At 42.1% G+C, this 21,646-nt stretch overlaps 1 protein-coding gene across 3 annotated transcripts in view; it reads left to right on the forward strand.

The window, feature by feature from the left end:
- Nucleotides 1–21,646, forward strand: part of LOC124556838 (constitutive coactivator of peroxisome proliferator-activated receptor gamma-like) — a 721,776-nt gene that overhangs the window by 38,473 nt on the left and 661,657 nt on the right. For all 3 annotated transcript variants that reach the window (XR_006968706.1, XM_047130855.1, XM_047130854.1), the window contains exon 2: nt 5,052–5,198. The gene's annotated coding sequence lies outside the window, so the exon portion shown is untranslated. The remainder of the gene's footprint in view (nt 1–5,051; nt 5,199–21,646) is intronic.

Raw genomic sequence — 21,646 nt, forward strand, 5'->3', positions numbered from 1 at the left:
TTACTACATCCTTATTGATTTACATAATACATATCCGACTGGTGTCAAAAATGAGATGGAAACAATCATTCATTCCATCATCCTGGGTGCTTTCATTGGACTTTGGGAACTTCAATAACATGCATGCTCTCAGTGAGTATTTATCACTGCCAGACACCTACATGGCAAGTCCCGTATAAGTCTATGGAGTTCTCATGGTATCCGTCCCAGTTCTTTAATGAGAGCCTTTGAGAGTTTGTGAAGAGGCTGTGGTAGAATAGGACTCCCACAAACACTTCTATCAAGCATGTCCCACTCATATGCAATAGGGTTTACGGCAGGACTCATTTCTGGCCATTCCATTACTTCATTGTCCAGGTTTCCAAACATTTCTGGAGAGAATTGCCATGTGGACCCTGTCATTATTGTTCATGAGAAGGAATGCAGGCCCACCACTGTATTGCAGCAGCCACCACCACATGGCCCAGCAGGATCTGATTGACGTACTGTCAGGTGGTAAGGCAACCATGGATGACAACAAATGACATCTGTACAGCTGTCAAAACTGATGCCTCCCCACATCAACAACAACCTTACCCAAATCTGTCAATTTCCTGGAAAACATTTGGCAAGTACTGCTTACCACGGCATCTCCACTTCCGAAAACGGCTACCACCAAGCATCGGAGGACATCTGGACTTGTTTCTGAATAACATATTTTGCTAGTGACAAAGTTGCCAGTTGACATGGATATGGCAGAATGGAAGGCGAAATGTGAGATGTTGTCTTTTGAAGTGGGGTAATTGAACAGGACATCTGGCCTGTAAGGTCCTTTCTCATAACGTATTCCTTACAGAATGATTGGACACAATGTCTCCAGTGGTCCTTTTGAGATCGTCTTGCAGTACTCTGGTGGTAGCCATACACTGCCACAATGCAGAGATGGCTAGGTATCAGTCTTAAAGTGGGGTTGTAATGCGTTGGCAAACTTGCCCAGCTCACCTTGTGTACTGACCTGTTTCCCTGTAATGTTTCCATGACCTAGGATGAGAGATTGAGAGACACTGATGTCTGTAGCAACATGGTGGTAAGTCAGTCCTTCTTGGATCAAACAGACTGCCCTTGCAACTTACACTGCATTAAGGTGTCCATGAGAGCTGGCTGATTCATGCACCGATTGCTTACAGTCCCTTAAATAAGCCTCATTGATGTGCCATCGGTGAACACAGTGTGTAATGCTGGGAAGTAGGCTTCTTAATGGAGAACACTCTTCGAGTGTTCGTCATTTCAGTGTTAAGATTCAGCTCCAGGGAATTAACTGGAGCCAAATTCACCGAATTATAGTTTGGTTGGAACTGCAAAAGAGACAGAGTTAATTCATAATTATAAACTGTGATGAACTTTTTGGGGGGGGGGGGGGGGGGGTTGAAAGGACAATAAAGAAGCTATGGAGTCCTCCTGGGACTGTCTTTCAATTAGGAATAATTGACAGATTTTGCAGCATGTGCTTGGTTGAATACAATGTCTACAAATGACAGCTGCTGTCAGTCAGCTGGAGAATGCTGCAACACCGGTACTCAGTTCTGTCTGAGAGGTCCCCTGATACTGTAATGTATAACAGCCAGCAGATGATGAATGACTTTAGTTGTCCCATATAGTGAAAATGGAGACCCCAAGCTATGCAATAAGACCATGTGTATCATCTGTATCAACAGACATTTAACATACGAGACATTGATACACGTGTTCCTCAAATTCTTGGTTGACCATTCTTAGAACATACACTCTTGAAATTTTAACCATTTATCATCGGGTGTCATGAATTTGCATCATACCAATGCCTCTGCTAAGTGTAAAGTTAACTATTTTCGAGCACCAGTGCCAATAGATGCAAACTCTTCACGAAGCTACAAACGCTTCTGCCGTGTGCTGTCATGTCTTGAGTTTTTCGGGTACTTTTAGAATGATATAATTTTTAATTTTTTTTCTTCCATGAAGAAATTTATTCAGGCATTAAAGAGTTAATGCTAAACTACATGGAACCCAGAATACCTGTCTTGTAGTATCTGTCAGTGGAGTTGACTGATTATTTCATACATACTAAATCAACCTTTAACGGAATTCATTGCTCATCTTTGGATCTAGTACAATTACCAGACTGATGAGCGATATTCAAGTATTGAGCAAATGAGGGTTTTGTAAGTTACTTCCTTTGTTGGTGGACACAGAGAGAGAGAGAGAGAGAGAGAGAGAGAGAGAGAGAGAGAGCTGTTATCCAGAAACCAGAATGCCTTGAGAAATCATCACTTGTGTGTTTTTGCTCAAAATATACTGCAAACCATGGATTAATGTGAACAGGCATATTCTATGTCCTGGATTTCCAGAAATTGTTCAACAGTGCTCCACACTGTAGACTGCTGACAGAGATCTAACTATATGGAATAGGTTTTCAAATATGTGAGTGTTTCGGACACTTTTTGAGTAATACAGCCCAGTACCTTGTCCTGAACACCAAGCATTCATCAGAGACAAATGTAATTTCGAGAGGATTCCAGGGTAGTGTGATAGGTCCATATGTGTTTTCTATGTATATAAATACAGTGTGTTTCTGTAAGAGTGTGCACAAATGCAACGTGGCATAGAGAATGCGCCACTAAACAATTTGAGGTAAGGAATGTGGGGTCTGAGAAGACAGCTTAAGGTGATATGGAAGTAAACTTCTCTACCGCAGTGTGTAGCGTTACTGTTTCCCAGATTATTTATCACTAACATGCATACAAGTTTACATGTACTGTGCTGTTTATTTAGAAGCATGAATACTTAACGAATAGCAATTACACCCACATCACTCCCAACGAGTCCATGAAGTGCTTGTGACTGACTTTGCATTAAGGGTCGCATTGTGTCAGTGGTTGCTCCAAGGATTAATCAGCCAGATTTTACATTAAATTGTGCTGTTTACTGACGAGACCTTATTTGATTGTGGTGGTATTTTGAACAGTTGGAATAGTCATGTGTAAGTTGAGGAAAACCCTCACATTGTAGTAGGGTCACACCATCAAGTACGTTTTGCTGAGAATACCTGCTGGCATTGTAGGCCACAATCTCATTGGGCCATATCTTCTATCTGGCCGTCTAAATGGCCATGTATATTTGAGGTTTGTGCAAAGAGTTTTTGGAGGATGTACCCTTGGCTGTTCATGAGAGGTTGTGGATACAACATGACAGTGCACCGCCTCACTTCAGTGCTGTTGTCTCTGCAACCATCTCAATGCTGTATTTCCTGGTCACGGGATTAGAAGGGGGGGGAGGGGGGTCCCCATTCCGTGGCTTGCAAGGTCACCTAATCTGAATTCCCTTGTTTATTTCCTATGGGGCCGTCTGAAGTCGCTTGTGTATAAGATGCTAGTGGATGCCGAGATGGAATTAGTTACCAGAATTGCAGCTGCCTGTGACATGATTCAAAACACACCAGCGATATTTGTCAGGGAGCATCAGAATCTTGTTAGCTGATGCATTGAGGTTGAAAATCAGTTTCAGAAGATTTTGTAAGATACGATACAAATGGTACATTCATTGTGGCAATGATGGTATTTGCAGTTAACTGTAAGTAATGTAATAAAAAAAGTGCACATTAATGTAATTTTATTCTATTATTTATTCCTATTATCTCCTTAAGCTGGATTCTCAGACCCCAGGTTCCTTACCGCAAATTGTTCAGTGGCACATCCTCTATGTCCTGTTAATTTTTGCACACTCTCATCCTGTATATGTTTGATCAGGTGGTCAACAGTAATACTGTTTGCTAGCAATTCTTTTATGTGTGGGGAAGACAGTAGAACAGTTCTGGTACCTCCAGTGATCATATCACATAAGGACAGGTTAAGAGAATTTAGGGCTCATACAGAGGCATAGAGGCAATTACTTTTCTCTTGTTCCACATGCGAGTGGAACGAGGAAAAGGATGACTACCATTGGTAGAAAGTATCCTCCACCATGCACTATGCAGGGTGATTTTTTTCACCTTGTACGAATCCCAGGGATTGATCGATGAGAGGATACGGGACAAAAAAGGTCTAATGAACTTGTCTGGAAATGCATGGTTTTTATGTTTTCTTCAAACTATATCTCCCATAATGAAATTCTCTCTCTGCAGTGGAGTGTGCACCAATATGAAACTTCCTGGCAGATCAAAACTGTGTGCCAGACCGAGACTTGAACTTGGAACCTTCAATCTGCCAGTAATTTTCATATCTGCATACATTCCACTGCATAGGGAAAATTCATTTTGGAAGCATCCCCCCAGCCTATGGCTAAGCCATGTCTCTGCCATATACTTTCTTCCAAGGGTGCTAGTCCCACAAGTTTCACAGGAGAACTTCAGTGTAGTTCGAAAGATAGGAGATTAGGTTCTGATTGAAGTAAAGCTGTCAGGACAGGTTATGAGTTGTGCTTGGATACCTTAGTCGGTGAGCACTTGCCCATGGAAGGCAAAGGTCCCGAGTTCGAGTCTCAGTCCAGCACACAGTTTTAATTTATCTCCATGTCTGCACCTTAGCTACTTTGCGGGTTGGTAAAATAGTTACATTGCTGGATTTGTATTTGGGAGGATGTGCTTCAAATATGGGAGGAGGTGCTCCAAATCCTCATTTGACCATGTATTAAGATTTTCCATGATTCTTATAAATCACTTGTCTTGAAATTCTTATGAGACAAGGAAGTTTTTCCTAGATTGATTCTTTCACTATTGAGAAATTTTCTGTTGTGGTTTATTCATGTTCTTAATTAGTCTGCTGTGCTACATATTTTAGTCTTAACAGTGAAGATGCCTGTACATTGTTTTTCTTTTTCAGATTTACATCAAGAAACGGGTAAATGTATACTGAGAGATAATTTGTTATATTTAAATGGGAAACCTTTTGCAGTTACATAATTGTTTGAAGCTGCAGGGCAGCTTTTATTAATCCAAATGTTGTGGTTCATCCTTGTGTTGACAGTCTGAAATGACTTGTTAGTTGTTGGTCAGACTCTTGGCTTCTTGAAAATATCAGGTCTGTCTTTTGCTTTTCCAGGTGCAACTTTCAAAGATGAGCAAATTCTTCACAAAAGCTGGGTGATTGAGATGTTCTACAGTATTAGTCCCAGATATGTCATAATTCTTAAACAAGTAATTGTCACTTGTTGCTGAATATACCAGACGGGGGAGCTATTGTAACATTGTAAGTATTCATTCTTCTATTGTCATTTTGTACTTACGTGGATCCTCCATTTCATAACTGTTGCAGTAGTTGCTCTGTCACCTTGTCTTTGTTTCATATGAACGATGTGTGTCTCCTTTTAGAAGATATCGAGATACTTTTTTTGAGACAATCTGCTGTGTGTACCTAATGCACCATCTTTCTCTCCATTATTTCAGCAGATTGCATAACATGGAAAATATATTAATTTTTTCATTAGAAATTGTGATAGATTTATTTCAGTGTTAACCCCTTACTAAATTCATTTTTGCGAATTGGATCATGCGTAGTAATTGATTAGATTGATTTATCTGCTTTAGTTGTAAATGATATATTTTGTTGCATGACTAGTTTCTGATACTACTACTCAGTTAACGGATACAACGCATCATATGGTTTGTCAATTCATCGGTGTGGGATGGGAAAACCATTTAATCACAAAAGATCTAACTCATACACAGGCAGCCTTACAAAAAAGTTTAGAATGTTTTCTCTGAAAACTGTCTTAAGAAACCAATTCTACAGTCCACATGTAACAGAAATATTTTTGAGCTCATGGGTATAAATAGCTCTGACTTTACTGACAGTGTCAGGAAAGAAGCAGGGATTTGTGACCATTGTGCTGTTAAAGTGACGTTGGTTGACAGTGGCCTGGGTATGACTTCGGGTCATGGCTGGTTGTGATTGCGGAAGTTCTGATGGCATGATGGGGTGTCAGAGACATCCTATGTCCTCATGTTTTACCTCACATATGACAGTATCTTGGTGCCACTTACTAATGCCGCATATGCATGCGCATTTATGGGGTATTTTGACATGACAGTGGCCCGATGTGCACTGGGAATGTGAGGGCAGATGTACTCATTGCCAAGGATCCGGTCAACCACATCAAACCAACACAAGGTAGTTAGACATATTGTGCACCAAACACATCAAAAACTCCTTCACATCTGTGTCTGCTGCCCATGAACAACTAATGGACTCATCATTGTGTGTCATCCTGCACTGTTGGTCAGAGACTAGCAACAGCTGGACTAGGGAATTACCATCCCCAGAGTAGTTTGCTGTTCACACCAGTACACCAACTGTGGTGTTTGGAGTAGTGGCATTATTGCTAAGCACGTATTGCTGATGAACGGCATCACGTTGTGTTCAGTGATGAATTTCAGTTCTGCTCTACAACAGGTAACCTAGGGAGATATCCCATTCTCCAATATTCTACACTACAACAGATAACTCTCATCGGTGAGTGTTGCGGTGACGTAGGAAGACGTCTCATTCTTCCAGTATTCTGGAGAAACAGAACAGTGGTACTCCCGGAGCCATGGTGTGAGGAACCGAACCATCAGGTATGACTTCAGGTTATGGCCTGTAGTGACTGAGTGCATGCTGGTGACACAATGTTACATTACAGACATTTTGTGTCCTCATGTATTACCTGTTATATAACAATACTGTGGAGCCATTTCTCAACAGGACAAACAGGCAATGTTAAAGTATTCCCTTGCCTAGCTAGATCCCCAGATCTGTCCCCAATAGAAACTGTGTAGGATTAACTTTAATGTCAACTCTGTCCCATTGCCCTATCCAGGATATCAAGGACCAGTGACATTATTTATGGTCCAACTTGCCTCTGGAGAGGATATAACAGCTTTGTGACACGTTTCCCAATCGAATCGATGCATCCATCCAGGCCAGAAAGGATAGAACATCGTACTGATAAGTAGGCCCTTACTTCAAAGTTCTTTGTTAATTTGATTCAATTTTGTAATCACTGAAGTAACATCACATACCCTTCAACCCAAAAAATTTCATTTAATTTTCTCATCTCCTTCCGGGGGCTTCAATTTATCAGTCAGCATGTGTAAAGGATGGATGGACAGACAGATGCGCGAGTAGTGGCGCGCGCGCGCGCGCGCACACACACACACACACACACACACACACACACACACACACACACACACACACACACACACAATGTAAAAAGTTTCAGCATTTGCTACTTGTCTTCCTTGTTTATAAAATCCACATTCTAAGATCTGTACAGCTGTCAACACTGATGCCTCCCCACATCATCAAGAACCTTACCCAAATCTGTCAATTTCCTGGAAAACATTTGGCAAGTACTGCTTACCATGACATCTCCACTTACAAAAACAGCTAACACCAAGCACCAGAGGACATCTGGACTTGGGTTTGTGAATAACATATTTTGCTAGTGACGAAGTTGCCAGTTGACATGGAAATGGCAGAATGGAAGGCGAAATGTGAGATGTTGTCTTTTGAAGTGGGATAATTGAACAGGACATCTGGGTCGTAAGGTTCTTTCTCATAACAACACGTGCATTATCTGCAAAAAGCCCTAGGTTACTGTTTATATTTTCTGCAAGGTCATTAATATACAATGTTAACAACATGGTTCCCAACACACTTCCCTAGACCATATGTGAAGTTACTTCCACATCTGACAATAACTCTCCATCCAAGATAACATGCTGCATCCTCCCTGCCAAAATGTCCAGTCACTAATTTCACTTGATTCATATGATTGTATTTTTGACAATAAGCATAGGTGTGGCACTGAGTCAAATGCTCTTTGGAAGTCAAGAAATACTGCACCTACCTGACTGCCTTGATCCAGAGCTTTCAGTATGTCGTGAGAAAAGTGTGAGTTGTGTTTCATGTGGTGTCACCGCCAGACACCACATTTGCTAGGTGGTAGCCTTTAAATCGGCCACGGTCCGTTAGCATATGTCGGACCCGCGTGTCGCCACTATCAGTGATTGCAGACTGAGTGCCGCCACACGGCAGGTCTAGTCTAGAGAGACTCCCTAGCACTCGCCCCAGTTGTACAGCCGACTGTTCTAGTGATGGTTCACTGTCTACATATGCTCTCATTTGCAGAGACGGTAGTTTAGCATAGCCTTCAGCTACGTCATTTGCTACGACCTAGCAAGGCGCCATATTCACTAATTAGAATGAATTCTGAACAGACAATATTGTGAATCATGTACTGTCAAGAGCGACGTTCATCATTAATGGATTAAAGTTAAGTATCAAACTAATTACGTCCGCTTTCTGAATTCTAATTCCTTGTCATGTTCCAGACCTCACGTCAGTATAGTTCTTCCCTCCTCACGCCAGCCTGCATGAGCTAAAACGCGTGCATTTCGGCCTCCATTCGTAACACGGTGTTGGCTCTTCTGCCAACACAACATTTCACATGATTGATGTTATGAGACTCCTTGCTGCTTGGCATTGAGGGGGTTATTGTGTTAAAGATATGTAATTATATTTGAGCTCGGAATATTTTCTAAGATTTTACAACAAATTAATGTCAAGGGTTGTTTAGTGTATCACTTCTACTACTAGTCTTGTAGACAGGTGTGACCTGTGCCTATTTCCAAGAACTAGGCATGGGATCTACAGTAGATTATAGTTAAAATAGGGACTAACTAGTTCGAAAATTCAGTATAGAATCTGATGGGGATTCCAATGGGCCCTGGAGCTTTGTTCAGATTTAAAGATTTCAGCTGTTTCTCAACGCCACTGACACAAATACTTACTTCATTCATCTTTTAAGTTGTATCAGGATTGAAGGGGGGGAATCCAAGAAATCCTGGGATTACCTTTGTAAAGGAACATTTGAAAATGGAGTTGAGCATTTCAGCTTTTGCTTTGCCACTCTCAATTTCAGTTCTTATCCCATTTGCTAGGGACTGGAGACTAACTTTGGTGCCATAAACAGCCTTTATACATCATCATAATTTCCTTGGGTCGTGTGAAAAATCATGAGACAGTGTTCTGCTACAGTAGTCATTGAAAGGGTCACACATTGCTTTCTTGACAGCCGAATGCGTTTCATTCAGCACTCTCTGTCTATAGTCCTATGCTTTGTTTTACATCTATTATGCAATAGGCTCTGTTTCTTTAGAAGTATATTTACAGAGACTGTATACCATGGATGGTCTCTCCGTTATGAATTGTCACTAGAATGACCCAAGTATGACCTCGGTGCCCAGACAACAGGCATCATTTGTTCCAACATGCGCCACAATTCTTATTTGGTCTTCACCCAGAACATAACGTCATCTTGATACAACATTTTGGCAGTTGACCTGGCTGCCATCTTCAGGTGAGTAAGCCATTGCACTAACTTGCCAGAACTGAAATCAAACATGCAGTGGCGGCTACTTTATACACTGCCTGTACGTACACCGCACGTGCGCGAACATAACTGACCAATAACGCAAAACACGACAGTGTACCAGTGGTGAAAACTCATGGAAACAATGAATCGATATCACTGTGGGCACTTTTGATGGCTGAAATAGGGACCATTGTTTTTTAATGTCAAACAGAACACAGTTCCAACTCTTACTTAAAGGATACCCATTATCTCTGGTTATAATATTGTCAGATAGCCAGATTTCAGAAGCATCTTTCACTACACAGTCACAATAAGGTGATGCAGGAGAAACCACTTGTGTCTCATACAACATTTTATGTCCAGTAAGACAGTGTTCTGCAACCACAGATTTTTCTGGCTGAAATAAACACGTGTGGCGATGGTGCTCGACACATCGATTCTCTAGCATATGAATTGTTTATCCAGTATAGGCTCTCCTGCAATGGCAAGTAATTTATAGATTCTGGACTTCCTCAAAACCAAATCATTGTTCACTGAGCCCAGCAGCACCCTATTCTTAGCTGGCGGAAGGAATATATTTTTAAGCATATCTTCAAAAACAGGAAGAATTTGAAAGATGTTTTGATATTAAAAGTGTGTTCTGCCTGCCAGCTAATATCAGTGCTGCTAGGCTCAGTGAAGGATGATTATGGTTTGAGAAGCCTGGTGTCAACAAAATTTCCTGCCCTTGCTGGAAAGCCTGTATTGGACAAACGATTTGTACGGTCTAGGATTGATGCATGGAGCACCATCGCCACAAGCATTTATTTCAGTCAGAAAAATCTGCTGTTGCAGAACATTGTCTTACTGAAGGGCATAAAACGTTGTATAATGAGACACAAGTGGTTGCCCCTGCGTCACATTATTGGGACTGTGCAGTGAAAGAAGCTACTGAAATCCGGCTGTCTGATAATATTATAAACAGAGATAAGAGGTATCCTTGAAGTAAGAGTTGGAACCCTGTTTTGTTTGACATCAAAAAACAACAGTCTTTGCTTCAGTCATCAAAAAGTGCCAACAATGTTTGATATTGATTTATTGTTTCCGTGAGTTTTCACCACCAGTGTGTTGTTGTGCTTTGTGCTTGTGGATAATTATGTTGGTGTACGTGTGCTGGACCTACAGGCGGTGTATAAAGGAGATACTACTGCATGTTTGATTTAAGTTCCAAGTTAGTGCAATGGCTAATTCACCTGAACATGGCGGCCATGTCGACCACTCAAATATTATATCAACATGACGTTATGTTCCAGCTGGAGACCCGATACGAATATTGACAATTACTATGATGGGAATCAAAATGTCCACGGGTGTACTGCTTGTCTACAGTGTCCAACGCATCAATGATGACCTCATAAACCGTGACTGTGGCTATAATCTTCGCATGGCTTGGGAACCAGCGATTGGGTTAATGAAGAGTAAATCAAGCAAACATATAGTTGTGATGACCACGGCAGACAGAGCCATCACTCAGACGTCATCTCAGACGCCGTCGCAATCTGTTCCACTGCGCGACTGTGGCGCGGGCAGCGGAGGGAGCGCGCCGCGGGCGGAGGGTATTTAAATTGGCCGCCGCCGCGACCGAACCCAGTTCCCTCTGAGCAGCCATAGCGTACAGATCTCCGTGCTGGCACGTTCACAGGAACTCAGTCCGTCAGTTCACCTGATGATGACGACATGTATGATCGCCGAAATATTGTGCCTGTTGGACAGTGTAGACCGGCAGTACACCCGTGGATATTTTGATTATCAAATACGCCGGGAGAAACTCAAGAATCGCATCATGGGAATGGTTATGGAGCCACATTTTTTGAGACTGTTGCTAACAATCTTTCCCCTTTTACATGTAGCCTATGTTCTTCCAACTGTATGCTACAGCATCATGAAAAAGTTTGGAGTAAATCGATCAAGAACTTTAGTTTTTTTTGTGACAGCTTTCAGTGATGACTTGTATTTATATATTACTGTAGATAATATGGGATATTTTCAGATAAGCTAAATCTTTGACAAGGGGCCAGTGACTACTGATCTTTGGCTCGTTTCATGTGCTTGTGTAAAAGCATTTCCTTTGAAAAGTTGTGGCTGTCCTTCGTAACTCAAAGAGGAGTATTTCACGTGGGAAAAATTATATATAAAAACAAAGATTAGGTGACTTACCGAACAAAAGCGCTGGCAGGTCGATAGACACACAAACAAACACAAACATACACACAAAATTCAAGCTTTCGCAACAAACTGTTGCCTCATCAGGAAAGAGGGAAGGAGAGGGGAAGACGAAAGGAAGTGGGTTTTAAGGGAGAGGGTAAGGAGTCATTCCAATCCCGGGAGCGGAAAGACTTACCTTAGGGGGAAAAAAAGGACAGGTATACACTCGCACACACGCACATATCCATCCACACATACAGACACAAGCAGACATATTTAAAGACAAAGAGTTTGGGCAGAGATGTCAGTCGAGGCAGAAGTGTAGAGGCAAAGAAGTTGTTGAAAGACAGGTGAGGTATGAGTGGCGGCAACTTGAAATTAGCGGAGATTGAGGCCTGGCGGATGACGAGAAGAGAGGATATACTGAAGGGAAAGTTCCCATCTCCGGAGTTCGGATAGGTTGGTGTTGGTGGGAAGTATCCAGATAACCCGGACGGTGTAACACTGTGCCAAGATGTGCTGGCTGTGCACCAAGGCATGTTTAGCCACAGGGTGATCCTCATTACCAACAAACACTGTCTGCCTGTGTCCATTCATGCGAATGGACAGTTTGTTGCTGGTCATGTGGGAATGCGGTAAGCGCTCGGGTTCGTAATCCGAAGGTCGGCGGATCGAATCTCGCGACATGCAATTTTTTTTTTATTATTATTATTTTTTTGTGATTCAAATATATACATATATTAATGAATTGCTTATGCATGTTGGTGAAGGCGGATCGCTCTCCAATTGTACCGCCTCAATTTTTCCGTTTTTTTTTTTTTTTAACAGGGTGTACCAAAGCTCTCCTGTCCGCATTGATTTTCGACAATGTTATAAGTTGCGCTAGGGACCGCATCTACCTCCTTTCGAAGTTAGCAGGCAACTACGCTGTTATGCGGCGGCTCGTTTCGGCCCATTCAACATCTGTCATTCAAGTGTAACGAGCGAGTAATGGAGTTTATATTTCGTGCCTGCCACAGCAAATTTGTGTTCGTGGGGTCTCTATTCTAATTCAAACGTTTGACTTACACTATACATATTCGTTGCGGAATATTGTTTCTACGTCTTCCGTTAACTATACGTGGTTAACATTATGAAGACAATTAATAACATTTGTGAAATACAACTTTGTTTGCGGAAAACATAATGATGATCGAAGTCGCCAGTTTTTCCACGACAAACGACTTTCAACAACTTATTATATGCATAATTGTTGCTACTGATTGCCGGGAATTATAAAAAAAAAAAAAAAAAAAAAAAAAAAAAAAAAAAAAAAAAAAAAAAAAAAAAAAAAAAAAAGGTCGCATAGGGCGAGATTCGATCCGGCGACCTTTGGATTACGAACCAGAGCGCTTACCGCTGCGCCACGACGCTGTAGAGAATTATTAATCGCAGAGAGTATTTCACTGCAACGGTTTCTTTTAGCTGTCGATTTTCTCGACAACGGCTGAGAAGTGCATCTTGGTGCTTTGCCACATTACACCTCTGGCCATGAGCTTTTATTATGTGCAGTATGAATCGAATCTGAATTTCACAATTGGCGGCCTCCCCTTGTCAGTGTTATAACGTACGTTTTACAATTTGATGTTTAGGAAAAAATAGGAAAGGTACTGTTTACATTTTTCTAATCATATGCTGCTGCTTGTTTATTTGCAACATACTCCATTACAGTTTTTTCTAATATTACATGTATGTATTGAGTGTGTGTGTGTGTGTGTGTGTGTGTGTGTGTGTGTGTGTGTGTGTGTGTGTGTGTGTGTGTGTGTGTTTTATGATGACGACGATGATGAGGATTATGATGGTGAGGATAGGAGGGAGAGGGTGAAACCTGGTGCTGGCACATAGCTGGCACCTCAAGAATAGCGCCATGGGGGCCGCCAAGCTTAACTTCCCTATCCAACAGACAGATCACCATTAACAGTGTCACATGCTGTAACTGTATGAGACCCTGCAGAGAGGTTTGATATTTAAACCAGGACACTAGCACAAAGTCTGGTAATCAGGACCTTTATGCCGCCACCACCACTCCTCCCCTTGCTGGCCAAATACTGGCAGTGAAAAAGTTGTTCCACCACCAGGATTCGAACTGGCTTACCCCAAACGTGCCTCCCTTTTTGCTGTGTGATTACTGACATCCTCTTGTCAAGGTTTGCAGCTGTGGTATAAATACACCCTGTTTTCTGTTTTTCTGACAGATTGAGGATCAGTTTAAAGATTTTGCATGGAAACCATAAGTAGCCATTTTGTGAAGCAGCACCTTATGGTTTATGATGTCAAATGCTTTAGTGAGGTCACAAAAGATACCAGATAAACACACTTATCAAGGCAATTACATATTTTAGTGATAAATTAATTCATAGCCCCTACCTTAATTCATATCAATTATTCAGGATTATGTTATGAGTGTTGTTATATTTTTCTAACTGAATATACGAGTTCGCTCATTTATTTTAGGAGAAAAAATGATAATATTGTTACTGGGTGGAAATTTCCTCTCTCATGTATGTTCCTTTCATAAATAGGTAGTGTGTCCATCAGTTTCAGCCTGTTGGGGAAGCAGACCTTCACAAATGATAGATTTATTGTATTACAGAGTTGGTATGCAATATTACGACATCATGCCTTTATTAATTTTTTTTAAAATTTCCTCCCAGCTGAAAGATTTCAGAATTTGTAGGGATCTGATAATGCTAGCTACGCCATGACAGGATACAGGAATAACTTTAAATTCAGCTGATCTGTGCCACATTATTATCCATTTTATTTCAAGTTATACAGTATCTGTTGGATTCTTCACATTTCTGTCTGAAGTTTGTGACAGTTTCCCCATCAAATTCTAATTTAAAGGCAATAGTCTTCTCAGTACCTATTTCAGTTTTGGCCATACAGCTTTTATTTATTTATGGCATCTGATATTAATTTACTGTTCATCATTTGTTTCGCCTGTTTCATTACTGTCAAATATTCTTTTGTATTTGCTTACGTATGGGAGAAACTGCATCATGGTTGTGCTGTGTTTCCATGTGCCGTTTCCTCTTTCTGATGTTAAAGAGCGTATTCCTTTAGTTATTCATGAGTTTGTCTTACTGTGCTTGTCATATACTGTTATGAAAGGAAAACGTTCATTGAATTCACTCATGAATTCGGATAAAAAATCATTGTAGTTACTGGTTACTTGAACACTGTTTGCCGAAAGACCAACAAGTTTCATTTAGGTTTGAGACACACATATTCATATTTCATTGATTAAACAAGCTGTGACATGGTCATGAATTGACCAGTGACCCAAATATAGAATAAATTTCCCTTACTTCACATCTATGGTCACAAATCTTTTGTCACTGGTTTCAGTCTGTCATGACCATCTTCAGATCTGCAGCAAAATATGGGAAAAACACAAATACACTAGCAGATTGTCTACAGCTTAAAACAATAAAACAGACCATAATGAAAAGTATTACTGACATACATGTGCATTTGTGCACCTGAAATATGAAGAGGCATAGTTGTTTTATAAAAACATATCCTAATATACTGGAGCCATAGTGGCATCGCAAATGTTAAACACAAAATCAGCAGCAGCATCGTCATATATATAAAACAGCATATCCAAGACTCATCTTGTCAGCAGCACTACTGTTCAAAACAAACTGCCCTACAGTAGCCACAAAATGTTGGTGTTGCAGGTTCGCTGGATGTCGCTACTATAGGCATACATGTATGCGTCAGTAATTAATTGTACAATGTAAAATAAAGGGCTGCTTCTGTCGAAAAACAAAGCAAGCTATGAAGTCATCACGGTCTGACCGTTCACTCCAAACCTGATGTGTTGCTACCAGTGACAGTGTTACAACCATGCTCTCGTGTCCTGTCAAAACATGACCAAATCTGTTACTTGTCCTGAGAATGTTCTGTGTATCTCAATGAGCGGACTATCCATAAGATACAGATGAAGAAAAAAGTACCTTATCCTGTCACTCACAAGTTGTTGGCTAGTCGAAATCCCTGCATTTTGCCATCCAGCACTTACAGTACCGTTCTTGCTATGCCTCGCTCAACAAAGGACATGGCCATGCAGACTTCCAACCTCCAATTCAGCACTGCGCTTGTAAAATTGCCCAGTATCACAATAGCATCCCTGTCTCCTCCTCCCCCAGCTTTGCAATGAGCCACCAAATCCTCGCCCTTGGTGGCAAAATCACCTGCTACACAACCACCAGGATGGAAAGGACAAAAGGAATACTCTCACGAAAACTTTTTGTGTCCCTCCAGCCAACAAACATCTGTGTCTTCATCTTCCAACAACAAATACTGTAAGAAATCTAATAGAGACACAGTTTTCTCCTTCCCCATCTCAGAGATTCTCTTCAGCGGCGTCACTGCATGATACCCTGAGCCAGCTGACCAGCCATTTTGCCGGTGTGCACAGCCTATCATTTTTCTGCCCTGGAATCTACAATCTGATCCAGGGAGAATGCCAATGCCACAGTAGATCTTGTGGAACAGGATCCTCCAACGTGTGTGCCCTGTAGCAGTGAGTCTGTGAAGGCTGGCACTCGGCAGCTGCCAAGGTGACTACCTTTCGTTTGTTCCCTCCTCCCCATTCCCTGTTTCACGAGCACTTTGAGCTCTCACATTTCCTTCTGGTCTTCTTTGACCTTCCACCCGAAGATGGCATTCCATTTTGTGGGGGACTCATGCTGCTCATCTGGGGTGACGTTCGTAGCCAAACCATCTCGCTGAACACTCGGTTGCAAGCTGTTGCAGCGTGCATTATCCTTCCTCTCTTCACCTTTTCTCTTTGCAATTTCTACATTCCTCTATCATTTGGTGTAACCAGGGCAGACTTCCTGCATCTTATTGGTCAGCTGCTTCACCCTTTTTTGCTGCTCAGTGACTTTAATGTGCACCATCCTCTTTGGGGCTCTCCGTGAACCTTTAGGAGAAGTGCTCTCTTGGCTGACCTTCTCAATCAACTCAACTTTATCTGCCTTAACACTTACAAGGGAACCTCCACATCGCACCCCCCTCAGATTTAATTATAAGTTGGCACAGTGGATAGGCCTTGAAAAACTGAACACAGATCAATCAAGAAAACAGGAAGAAGTTGTGTGGTACTATGAAAAAAATAAGCAAAATATATAAACTGAGTAGTCCATGCGCAAGATAGGCAACATCAAGGATACTCTGAGCTCAGGAGCACCATGGTCCTGTGGTTAGCGTGAGCAGTTGCGGAACGAGCGGTCATTGGTTCAAGTCCTCCCTTGGGTATGGAGATGGAAATGTCGTGTGGCTACGGCCTCCCGTCGGGTAGACCGTTCGCCTGGTGCAGGTCTTTCGATTTGACGCCACTTCGGCGACCTGCGTGTCGATGGGGATGAAATGATGATGATTAGGACAACACAACACCCAGTCCCTGAGTGGAGAAAATTTCCGACCCAGCCGGGAATCGAACCCGGGCCCTTAGGATTGACAGTCTGTCACGCTGACCACTCAGCTACTGGGGCGGACCTCCCTTGGGTGAAAACTTTACTTTCTTTATTTTCGCAAAGTTATGATCTGTCTGTTCATTCATTGACGTCTCTGTTCACTGTAATAAGTTTAATGTCTGTGTTTTGCGACCACACCGCAAAACCAAAGATTAGTAGATGAAAGGACATGCCTCTCCAATGGGAACCGAAAACATTTGATCGCAAGGTCATAGGTCAACCGATTCCTCCACAGGAAAACACGTCTGATATATTCTATACGACACTTGTGACAGCATGTGCGTCACATGACAGGAATATGTTTTCGACCCACCTAACTTGTACACTTGGCGAATGGGTAAAAAGATTCTTCTACCTTGCCCGATTTAGGTTTTCTTGTGGAGGTGATAATCACTCCCTAAAAAGTGATGAAAACATAAGAGTTTGTCAGATAAACTGCAACAAATGAATGCAACAGTTTCACAGTCACACAGTTTTCCCTGTGCTCTGTCAAAACATATTCTTTTAACGTTTTCAAATTTTTCCGTGTGTAGACTGTCAAATCCTGCATTTGTCCAAGCAAATCTGAACATATCTTGGAATTTTGGAGAGCGAAGTTGATTATGTGTGAGTACCTGAACTTTGATAATTGACACACGATCACGTAAACAATAGTGCTCTGTGTACCTGTGCAGCTTCGCAAAATAATTGTCTGAAAATAAAAAATTAAATATTTCAACTGAGGGAAGACTTGAACCAAAGACCTCTAGTTTAGCAGCTGATCACGCTTACCACGGGACCACGGCGCTCCTACGCACACGTTATCCTTTATGTTGCCTATCTTGCGCATGGACTACTCAGTTTGTATAGTTTGCTTATTTTTTTCATAGTTCCACACAACTTCTTCCTGTTTTCTCGATTGATCTGTGTTCAATTTCTCAAGGCCTATCCACTGTGCCAACTTATAACTAAATCTGAGGGGGGTGCGATGGGGAGGTTCCCTTGTTAGTAGCCACGTTCCTTTCGTTCTGACTGACACGTATTTAGGCAACTATTTCCCATGTGCTATCTGTCTGCTGCCCCATCTACACGTAAATCCAGTTTGGGGCTTTCTAAGACAGACTTGAGGCTTTAATCCTCCCTAGTGACCGTCTACAAACAACATTTCCCCGATTGTAATAATCAGGTAGAGTACCTTACGAACATTATCCTTGCTGCTGCAGAATGTTCCATACCTCGTACTTCATCTTAACCGTACTGTGTCCCAGTCCCTTGGTGGAATGAGGCGTGCTGCAAAATGATTTGTGTTCAGAGATGTGCTCTGCACATTTTTGACTGTCATCGTATGATGATTAACTGTATTTGTTATAAACAGTTCCATGTGCAGCGTCTTCGTATACTTTGCGATAGCAAGAAAGTTGGCTGGATTTCATTTACTCGTTCTTTTAACAGTGTCACTCCCTCTTCCATTATGAGGGGCAACCTCCATTGGCTCTGTGGACCAAGGTCTATTTCCCAATTTCTGGCCTGACTGTTGCATATGATGTCATTGTGGACTCTGTCACTGTCTCTGACTCTAAGGCCACCATTTTGCAGCTTGCTCAGAAACAAGTGGAGGCGGCTCAAGTGGTACTCTTTTCCTCTAAGAATCGTGAATGCTACAGTGCCGCCTTTACTATGAGGGAGCTAGATCATGCTCTCACTTCATCAGGAACTTTAAGACAGAGCTTTAAGGTACGTGTGGGTTCGGCCTTGTCGGACCCCTTTATCCAGGACAAATCTGTCCTTACTATCGTCCTCTGTGCTATAGCCATTAACCCTATTATGGTCTGTCTCCCTCCAGTCATCCCCAGCTCCATTTTTGGCCCATTGAAATTCTCCATGGGCTTGTCTTCCTGAGCGGCATCTTCAGTGATGCCTCGATCATCTTTACTTGTGGAATATGGACAAGGGCTTTCGCTTTTCCACTGAGAAAACTGTTCGTATGAAGTTCTGCCAGGGCAGTGGGTTTCTTCCACTGTCTTTACATCTTGGGCCTGTTGCTCTTCCATTCACTGAAACTATGAAATTCCAGGACTCATGCTTGATAGAAAACTTTCGTGGTCCTCCAAAATGTTGTCTTAGCTGGCTGCATGCTGTAACCAGAACCTTAGTGTCCTACGTGTCCGAAGTGGTACTTCTTGGGAACCAATTGGACCACCCTCCTCCATTTGTACCAATCCCTTGTTCGTTTGAAACTACACTATGGGTGTCCCATTTATTCCTCCGCTCATTCATCCATCTTATGCCGTCTTAATACAGTCCACCATCGTGGAATCTGTTCAGCCACTAGCACCTTTTACACCAACCCAGTTGAGAGTTTCTATGCAGAAGCTGCCAAACTACCGCTGCCATATTGGCGTGATGTTATCCTCAGCAGATACGCATGCCGTTCGTCTGCCATGCCTAGCAATCCATCCTGTGCCTCCTTTTTTGATGACTATTGATCGTCAGTATAGGGGCCCATTCTCTTTCTCTGTTATCTCGCAGAGTTTGCTTTCGACTACTGCTCCGGCACATTAACTTCCCGCTACCTGCCAGATTTCTGATGGATGTGAATCCTTCACCACCTTGGCTTCATGTGGCAGCCCATGTTCATCTTGGACTTTGTTCACAAACTAAGGAAACTACTCCAGATTCAATATGTCGCTGTAAGTTTCTCAACCTTCGCATGTAACTTAGCGATACCACCTTCATGCAGGCTCTTAAGACTGACTGACTGGTGCCAGGTGTGACTTCATCGTTGCCACCGACCACTATTGGTATTGGCTTCCAGAACACTGCTCAATATTTACAACAGAGTTCTTCACTCTCTCTCTCAGGCCACCCATCCAGCAACACATGCTTTTTAATTGTCATATGCTCAGAGTCTCTGGTGTCCTTTAGAGCACTGTACACAATCCATCCCTTAATGCAAACCGAGCGAGGTGGCGCAGTGGTTAGCACACTGGACTCGCATTCGGGAGGACGACGGTTCAATCCTGTCTCCGGCCATCCTGATTTAGGTTTTCCGTGATTTCCCTAAATCGTTTCAGGCGAATGCCGAGATGGTTCCTTTGAAAGGGCACGGCCGATTTCCTTCCCAATCCTTCCCTAACCCGAGCTTGCGCTCCGTCTCTAATGACCTCGTTGTCGACGGGACGTTAAACACTAACCACCACCACCACCACCACCACCACCACCTTAATGCAATGGGTCCAAGAATGCTTCCACTTGCTCACTCTTAAGGGAACGGCTGTGATGTTTATGTGGCTCTTTCATTACATTGGATGATCTCCGTGTTGCCGTTTTTTTTTCCCCCAGTATAAATTCCCAGCTCTTCAAGCACCTTGAGTTACTGCCCCTTGTTGGCTCCATGCAAAATCTGTATGTCATAATTTAATTTTCAATACCTGTGATTTTATTGTTGTGTTCACAACTGCATACATTGCGATGTTTTACGTTGAACAAGTGTACATTCATTGAAGTGAGTTTTAAATGTTCAACCTGTCTATTCAATGTTTGTCATCATGTGTGATCTTACAAATGGTGGACTGAAGATATTTATTTTTTTTCCCCCGAGAGAAGTTATGATGATTCCTTTGACCCTAAGGTATTTTCTACTCCAAAGGCAACTTTTAAATTTGTTTTACATAAGGACCCTTCGGTTTTATCGGAAGTTGTGCCATGGTATGTGGTGTTGCCGAAATCATATTTCTTCTGTAATTTAGGTTCGTGTTGCCTACATTTTAATTTATTGTTTGTGTGTAACTGTAGAGACAATGTATCGTTTGCTCCTGCAACATCTGAATTCCTTAATCTCATCCTTTGAAAAAGGCAGATGTAACTTTCCATGGATTGTGTATATTGTTTTCCCAGGGTGTATACGACCCGGGACAACTGGGAGATCCGGGAGAAACCCGGGAATTTTTTCATCCGAGAGAAAACCGGGAAAAACGCGGGAATTTTTTAGAACTCCGGGAAGTTTTCATTGTTTTTGTTTTCAGTTAAATTTTTATAATTTTGACTGGCAAGAACCGATACTCTAACAAAGTATATTACTGTATACCGCTATTTCAGAATAATACTGCAACTATAAAACATGAAGGAGAGAAAAAACGAAAATAAAACTTAATTGCAAAGGAAATGCGCCATATACAGCAACAAAACACAGTGCTCATACAAGCGTATGTCAACAGCAAAGTGTGTCAAAGGATTTAGGGAGACTATGCAATGCTTCGGAACAACAAATTGCCCCCAAGGAGCGTGACGTCACAACTGTTTACATTAGATTTGTTTTAGCAGTTACGAGCGGGATCATGTGCACGCACAGTTGAGTAGTACCTTCTCCCGCTTCTGGCTACAGAAATGTGGGTGTTGGCTGTGTAAGAAGTCGCACAAAGCAGCTAGATGCTACCGGGAAAAATTTTAATGGAGCGCCCAAGCTCACAGATTCTTGCATGCGCAGCAGGCCCAGTTCTAGGAGGAGGGTGGGGGCAAATTCATGCTATTGAGGGAAAAAAACCTTGTTTCACAAAGCGACTAGCATCCAGCGCATGTTAGTCTAT

The sequence above is a fragment of the Schistocerca americana genome, chromosome X (assembly GCF_021461395.2).
Source record: "Schistocerca americana isolate TAMUIC-IGC-003095 chromosome X, iqSchAmer2.1, whole genome shotgun sequence".
NCBI lineage: Eukaryota > Metazoa > Arthropoda > Insecta > Orthoptera > Acrididae > Schistocerca > Schistocerca americana.